This window comes from Lissotriton helveticus, chromosome 7 (assembly GCF_964261635.1).
Source record: "Lissotriton helveticus chromosome 7, aLisHel1.1, whole genome shotgun sequence".
NCBI classification, from domain to species: Eukaryota; Metazoa; Chordata; class Amphibia; order Caudata; family Salamandridae; genus Lissotriton; species Lissotriton helveticus.
Window position 1 is genome coordinate 819,014,506 of NC_136068.1, and position 8,444 is coordinate 819,022,949.

Here is an 8,444-nt window from a genome sequence, read left to right on the forward strand (position 1 = left end):
ATCCAGAGGGAGGATCCAGAATTATGGGAAGAGCCAGGTTTTCAAATGTTTCCGAAAGATGGAGTGGGAAGGTTCCCTAAGGAGGGAAAGTGGGAGTGCGTTCCAAAGCTTGGCGGCATTGTGTGAAAAAAGCCTTCCCCCGCTTCTTGTTTTCTTAATTCTAGGCACTTCTACCAGATTAAGCGAGTTGGAACGAAGGTTTCTGAAGGATTTATATGGGCAAGTCATATCTTTGATGATGGGGGTCCGTTACCTCCCAGAGATTTGTAGACGACGCATAAGGCTTTAAAGTGGATTCTCTCCTGTACTGGGAGCAAGTGCAGGGAGCGCAGAGCGGGTTTTGCTGAGCAACGATTGCTGGCGCCGGTGAGCAATCATGCCGCCGCGTTCTTAGCCATCTGGAGCCTAGCAACCACTGAGGTGGGGGCTCCCAGATAAAGGGCATTGCCATAGTCTATCCTCAATAGAATCAAAGCCTGTGTCAGTAGCTTTTTAGCTGGAGGGGGGAGTAGGGGCAGGACTTTGCGAAGCATTTTAAGCAGGCTACCATCCTCCTAGCTTGAGTTCTGAAGGAGAGGTCTTGGTCGAGCCATATGCCTAGGCTTTTTATTTCAGGCTGTGAGACCAGGGCTGGCCCCATACAAACTGGCCAGAGGTCATCGAGACTAGAGCTTAGAGGGTTGCCGAGCAGCATCAGCTCGGTTTTGTCGCAGTTGAGCTTAAGATGGGAAAGGCTCATCCATTTAGCCACTTCCTCCAGACAAGAAAGGAGGTCAGTGGATGACTGACCAGCTTGGTTTATTGCTGTGACTAGCTGCATATCGTGGGCATACGAGACAAGATGGATTCCAAAAGGGGCAACAACGTCAGCTCGTGGGGCCATATACACATTAAAAAGAGTCGGGCTCAAGGAAGAGCCCTGAAGGACTCCACACTGCAAGGGTAGGGGATCTGACGTGATCTCATCTTCGAACACCTGAAAGCACCTACCTTCCAAGAAGGATTGAAGCCAGGCGAGAGCTTGGCCCGACACTCCTTTGTCCCTGAGGCGGTGGGCCAGAATTTGGTGGTTCACTGTGTCAAAGACCGCGCTCAGGTCAAGGAGAATGATCGCGGCTGAGCCTCCTGAATCAAGGATCCTTCTTGATTCCTCTACCACTCCTAACAAAGCGGTTTCGGTACCTTGGTGCGGACGGAAACCCATCTGAGATGGATGGAGTAGGTCGTAGGACTCAAGAAAGGTAGAGAGTATGTGGTTCATATGTTTTTCTGCCATTTTGCTTACTCCAGGAAGAAGTGAGATGGGTTGGTAATTGCCTAGATCGTTAGGGTCCAAATAAGTTTTCTTTATGAGGACTTGAACCATGGCTCTCCTCCACTCGGGAGGGACCAGTCTCAAGGCAAAGGAGGAATTAATTTTCCTCAGGATGGGGGGGGGGGTGGAACTATTGAGGCAGCCATTTTCAACACGTTAAGGAGTAAGGGGCGATACACTTTTCACCGAGGAAAAAATAGGCAGGCAGGAATCTAGGGTCAAAGGAGTGATAGTCTCCAAGAGGGGGGCATTCTCATCGCGACTGGAGGCTATACTGTTAGTGTTAAAATAATTATCTTTTACGGGGAGGAGCTTGAGAATATTTTGCACTTCAGAGAAGAAAAATAGGGCAAGGTCATTACTCCGGCGACCGGAGGGTCAAGAATCGTCGGTGGGTCAGGCACTTTGAGTAGTTTTTTTGCAATGTGGAAAATTTCCCTGGGGAGTTTGCGGCCAGAGCGATCTTTTTCTGGAAGTACAGAGCTTGGGCTTTCTTAATCTCCCTTTTATAAGTTCTTAACATTTCTCTATACTCTAGCTTCTTGGTGTGGGAAAAGTATTTCCTCCATAGCCTCTCTGACTTTTTGCAATGCTGTTTCAACTTCACCATCATAATCGTTACACAAAATTGAGAACTCGGTGTTCGATGGAGACCAGCAGTTGTTGGTCTCCTTCGACATCGAGAGTCTCTATACCAACATACCGCAGGATGAAGCACTGCTGGTTATGGAACTTGTATTAGATCGTAGAAGTAGGCCACATCAGGTGCCCAACAAATTCATTCTGGATTTGGCAAAAATGTGCCTAAAAAATTGTTATTTCACCTTCAAAGGCGCCCTTTACCTACAGCTTAAGGGGGTAGCTATGGGGTGTTGCTTCGCCCCTGAGATAGCTAACCTTGTGATGGACCAATTTGAGGGCCTATATGTTTTCGGTGAGACAAACCCATTTCGGCACTTGGTGTCGAGATGGGTGCGTTTCATCGACGACATATTCCTTATCTGGAACAGCAATAGTGAGGAACTTGCCCAATTTCATGAATGGCTCAATACTTGTTCTCCTGATCTCTAGTTTACCATCAACTTCAGTAATGATAAAATCAATTTTCTCGATCTCTGGATTTTTAATAATAGTGGACATTTGGAGGTGAACCTCTATACCAAACCAACTGATAGAAATTCGTTATTGGAATTCACCAGTGGTCACCCCAGGAGCCTCAAGGAAAACTTGCGCTACGGGCAGTTTTTGCGTATTCAACGCAATTGCTCAAACAAGTGCGATTACTTCGAAAACGCGGAAATTCTTTTGAATAAACTATGTAGCAGGGGCTACCAAGGAAGTTGGTTAGAGCAGCCTGGTATACGCCCCGTGAAACCCTGCTGACGCCTAAAGAAAAAATAAAAGTACACCGATGACTTGTGTACTTACCTTTAACCCGAAGGCTAATAAGGTTAAGCAAATAATCTTAAAGAATTGGAGGTTAATTGAGCACCTTAACATCCCAAAACCCCTCTTTGCCTACCGCAAAGGAAAAAATATTAAACAACATCTGGTGAGAGCGAGCAGAGAACCGACTACCAAAAAAGACACTAGAAGTCTGTTAGGTTTGCCACCCTTGATCGGACACTATCGCTGCATGAACTGTGTGGTGTGTCCCAATTCCAAAAATTTGAAAAACATTGTGATTAATGGCCAGACCCACACGATGCGTACTTTTTCCAACTGCAATACCAGAAATGTTATTTATGTAGTCATCTGCCCCAGTAATCTTGCATATATTGGGCAGACAACCCAAGCAGTTAAAATGCGGATTGGCCAACATAAATCCTGCATAAGGTGCCAGAGCACGAACGGCATCCCTGCTGTTGAGGAATTTCTGCTCGCTATAACGCTGTAGGGTTGTGGATTAGTGGGGAATTGCTGACGCCCTGTGATTTGATTGTTCTCCCCTTGGAGGCTTGCATTCTGTTTTTATTTGCGCCTAATTTTAAATCTCACGCCTTGTTTTAAAATTGTTGAACAGCGGTGATTACTACTGCTTACTCTTTCACCTTCACTGGGCTCCCTCTGCTGTGTCCCCGGTCCGCCACGGCTTGTGCCTGTTGAGCGGAGGGACAAGAAGCAGCGGAGCACCAGGCAGCGTCAGTCGAAGCTGCCCCGCCCCTCTTGCCTACATATTCCCCTCCCCAGCGCGGACGCGGACAGCGGCGCGCCAAAGGCAAGCCCGTCTGCGCCCGTCCGTGCCGGGACGCCGCCCGGATTTCTGGCCTAACCACAGCTTGCTCACGGTGAGGGTATTACTGTCCTGCAGTCATGATTCCTTACTCTAGGCAAGAACTCATCTCTCTTAACCTAAACATTGTGGCCACAACTCATTGCCCCCAACCCTTGTCCTGCACACCCACGTACAACCCCTACATTACCGCTGCCTCCCTAGCGTCCATGTCCGACCACGTGATTCTTAAACCTGTTGTGAAACCTGCAGAAATATCCAGGCCCAGTGCAGGCGCAGGCTCTAAATCTCTCTCTGCTCTGTATATAAATACCAGGTCAATCCCCAAGCATGCCCTCGAGTTATGGAGTCTACTAGATAATGAACAACCGGATATCTGTTTTCTTACAGAAAGGTGGCTTCACAGCCAAGCATTGCCGGATATTGCCATAGCTTTCCCACAGGAATACCATCTTATTAGACAAGACAGAGTGGGGAGGAGAGGGGGAGGCGCTGCAGTGGCTGCTAAGGCCCCGATTTGTATTTCCCTGCTCGAATCCTTCTCAAATCCCCTGTTTGAAATCCTCATAGTCAACATACTGCATCACAAAACGCCGATGGGAAGAGCCGCTCTGGTCTACAGACCCCCGGGCGAAAAGTCCAAATTTGTCAATGTTCTCCTTGACACTATCGCTTTGCATGTGTTAGCCACAGACTACTTTATTTTAATAGGAGATTTTAACTATCATATGGAACTCATTCACGACACTGACTCATGTCATTTAATGACCACCATGGAAACCTTGGCATTAACGCAAAGGGTACAAGGACCCACCCATCAGGCAGGGCACACTCTTGACTCAATTTTTACTAATATGCCCAGCATCACCTGCGAACCTCCTCAGCCCATGACCTGGACTGACCACTTTCTTGTGAAATTCAGCCTCCCTAGTCCTAATAAGCCTAGGGCCTCGAAGTGCACAGACTCCAGGTTCATACGGCCTTGGCATAAACTGACATCGGAGGCTTTTCTGACCCATTTTAATCCCCTCAAAGATACATCCAATAATATTGACCTAATGGCCAATCAGTTGGAAGAATGTGTTAAGATTGCCCTGGACAAGGTCATCCCTGAAACAAAAGTCAAAGTAAAAACCATTGCCTCCCCGTGGTTTACGGAGGAGTTGAAAATAGAAAAAAACGCTAGTAGATCAGCGGAAAGGCTGTGGAGTAAAACAAGAACGATGGAACATCGTAAAAACTATAAACGGATCCATTCAAGCTATTTGAAAAACATAAAGGAAGCTAAATCCAGTTATCTCACTCAAAGAATCAACAAAGCGTCCCACTTCAGTAAAGAACTGTTTAAAATACTAAATGAGTTCACTGCACCGCAGGTGGAACAGTCATCCTTTACCCCCACCTTGGAGTGGGTTAACGCATTAGCCGCTCATTTCGACAATAAAATCAAGTCGATCTACTCCACGTTTGCAGCCTCTGGACCCAATGTCACCCAAGGCGGTGAGGAATCTTCCTGTAACTCTTCTATCTCAGACTATATCGAGTGTCCTTCTCTTATGGAGTTCGAGCCCACCACGGCTGCAGAAGTGTTAGTAGCCCTTGGGAAAGTGAAATCAGGCTCACCCACCGACTCACTGGCCCCCCGTAAGTGCAACAAGATATTCCCACTTCTGGCCTGCCCTCTCTCTCACATCTTTAACACCTCTTTTGAGCTTCCATCTATGCCCAGCAGCTGGAAGGTGGCTCAGGTAAAACCCATCCTCAAAAAGTCCACCAGTGGCCCTTCCATTGTGTCTAACTATAGGCCTATATCGCTACTGCCCTACTTTGGAAAGGTACAGGAACACCTAGTCAATAAGCGTATCTCCAGTTTCGTAGAAGCCCATGCGCTTCTAGATCCCTTGCAGTCAGGATTCCGTGCTGCCCATGGCACAGAAACGGCAGTAATGGAAGAGGACAGAGATGATTCCGCATTCCTGATCTTGTTAGATCTTTCAGCAGCCTTTGACACCATCTCTCACAGCATTCTCTATCAACGGCTGTGGGAGATTGGTGTCAGAGGCAAGGCCTTGGCCTGGTTCAAGAGTTACCTCGCGGACCGGCATACATATATTAAGGTCAATTCCTTGGAATCCAGTAAGACCCCTCTCTCTGTTGGGGTTCCACAAGGGTCCATTCTGAGTCCCATGTTATTTAACATATATCTCACCCCTCTGGCCAACATTATAAAATCATATGGCTTCTCCACAGTGAGGTAACGGGTTTTTAGGAACCCGCTGGTGTCAGGGGATAACACCCGAAGACCTCTGAGTTCCCTTGTTCCGGACCACAGAAACACGGAGTCTTCTAGTCGCAGTCAAAGATCAAGTTTTATTGGTAGCTACCAAGTAACACGTGTCCCAGAAGTACACCACACAGAGAGTAGGTTCTTGGGAGACTGTTCGTTTTTACAGAACCAGCCGTCTCCTTATATATCAAATATATGGCTTCAAGCAAGAATTCTTGAGTTTATGGTATGGCAACACACATATTTCTACAACAATACAAAGAGCGAAGTCATGTAAGCAAGCCCATATTTTAGATGTCCAGTTTGCTGATAGATTACCCAGTTGGATCGGGAACTCCCATCAGATATCGATGAACCACCAATAAAGGAAGGTACAACCCAGCCATAAAACTGGCCATAAACAAGATACGGGGACAGGTGCGTGTTTGCAGGAAGCATGGTCTGTATGTAGTGAATGGTTTGTGGAATGTTATGCGTAGATGCTATCGTATTCGGCCACTGGACGAGGAGCTGTCTAAACAGGTTTGGCCGAAGACAGTGGAGTCAGTTGGGACAGGTCAGGGGAAAGTCACGAAAGGTGGACGTGTCTATTTGGATCAAGCTCGACCTTTAATTGACTTATCATGAGGGCAAGATGCAAGATGGATGCCGTTCACAAAATGGAGTTTAAGGGATGGGACGGAAACTGTGATTTAGGGGTGTTGGCAACCCTCGATTGTAACGCAAATACATAGGAATGATGTCCTAATCATTATCGGTTCGTAGACACCAAAATCGTCTCGGTACGTTGAGGTTTCGTGACACGGGTATTGGGCCTCGATATCGGGAAAACCACAGGGTCCGGATTTTGAGAACCACAGACCCTCCTTTTGCCCTCATATAAGGCAATAACTCATGTTAATCTGAGTCCAAATCGGTATGAAGAAATTCGTGGAGATGTTGCTGTAGCATCATTCTGTTACTCAGCTCATCCTGCGACACAGGCTTCCGTACACACGAGGTAGCACAGAGGCCACATAGTGCAGGAGCACACTGTATACACAAGCAAAACATGAACAGAAGTGCCAAGATCATCCCAATGAAAGTCAAAGTTTTCCATCCCCAGGCAGTGATCAGTTCCCAGAACCACCCCAGCAGGGACCAATCCCCTTTCTCAATGTGAAGGGAACCAGATATTTCGTGTAGTTTGGAGATGGCCTGGTATACTGTTGGTGCGTTATCAGGGATGAAAATGCAGCAACTGGATTGGATGACTCTACACACACCACCACGATCGGCGAGTATAATGTCTAAGGCAATTCGGTTCTGAAGGGTCATAAGTCGATCCGACTGAAGCTCTGTTGTCAAATTGCCAAGTGCTCCGGCCGTTGTGGTCACGGCGGATTCAACTATCCTCGCTAACTGGCGAATATTCCTGCTGTTCACCATAGGCCCCCAAAATGGCAGAAAACCCTTTGCGAAGTCAGCGAATTCCTGACCCGCGGTGTCGTCTTTACTCACGACACCTCTAGCTGTCCTTGTCCGGTGGTAATCTGCTCGGGCCGTGTAGGTAGGAGGCAGCAGAAATGAAATAAAACATATACCTGAGAAATCAGGGGGCAACCACGTGTAGGCTTGGTCGTGGCAAACGAAATACGTGCCTTTGGCTGCCAAGAGTATCGGGGAAGTTCGGGAAGCAAATACATATGTTTCCGTGCAAATGCTCTTTCCTAACTGTGCTGTGGGGTTCCTACCAATACCCTGTAAGCATGAGTGACCTCGGTGGGGAACTATCCAAACTGGGCGAGATTTCTTTGCTGCCTGGCTCTTGACCAGGTAAACCCCATGTTTGGTCACGTTCCAACGGGTGTAGGGACTGAGTTCGTCTTTGGGGATTGTCAGATATGTGTTGGTATCCCTACTCATGTTCCTTATCCCTGCAATTAGTGCCTTGTTACTGGAATCGCTGGCAGCGGAACTGGTCGGGTATGGTTCTAGGGCGAATAGGAACATGGTCTGGAAAGCCCACAGAGAACCATAGTAGCTAAATGGCAAAATGAAGTATGGGATACCCTTATCGGTTGTGTGTGGCATAAGTCCGCATATCCAACAGTTTGACGTGTTCATTATGGACTGGTGTTGGTGTAGAAGCTGGATGAAAGAGTTGTTTACAAATTCGAGTCTTCGGGCAGACTCGTGTTCAGGTAAAGGGTGAAAGTAGTGTGGAGAAATAGTGGGAGGAGGTGGTGTCTGGGTGTCATTCGAAAAGGTAACTTTAAATACGAACAAAGTATAACCAATAAAAAACACAAGTATGCTACATAACATTAAAACACATAATATCAGGAATCTTCTTCTGGACAGTATCGTGCATAACTGTTTTTCGAAGCTCGTGAGTCTGACAGGTCTCTCTACCCTTGGAAACTCCATCCTCTAGTTGCTGCCCACGGTGGTTGATTGATTCTCCCAGGGAGCGCGCTCTGCTCAGTCCGGGGTAACTCCCGTGGACCAATCAGAACCGTGGACCTAGAACTTCCCAGTTGCACTCCCCAGACTTCAACCGCGACCCTAGCAGCAGAACCGGATGGCGGTTCGAAAAATCAAAAATGAGCTAGTTCCCTTGGGACGAG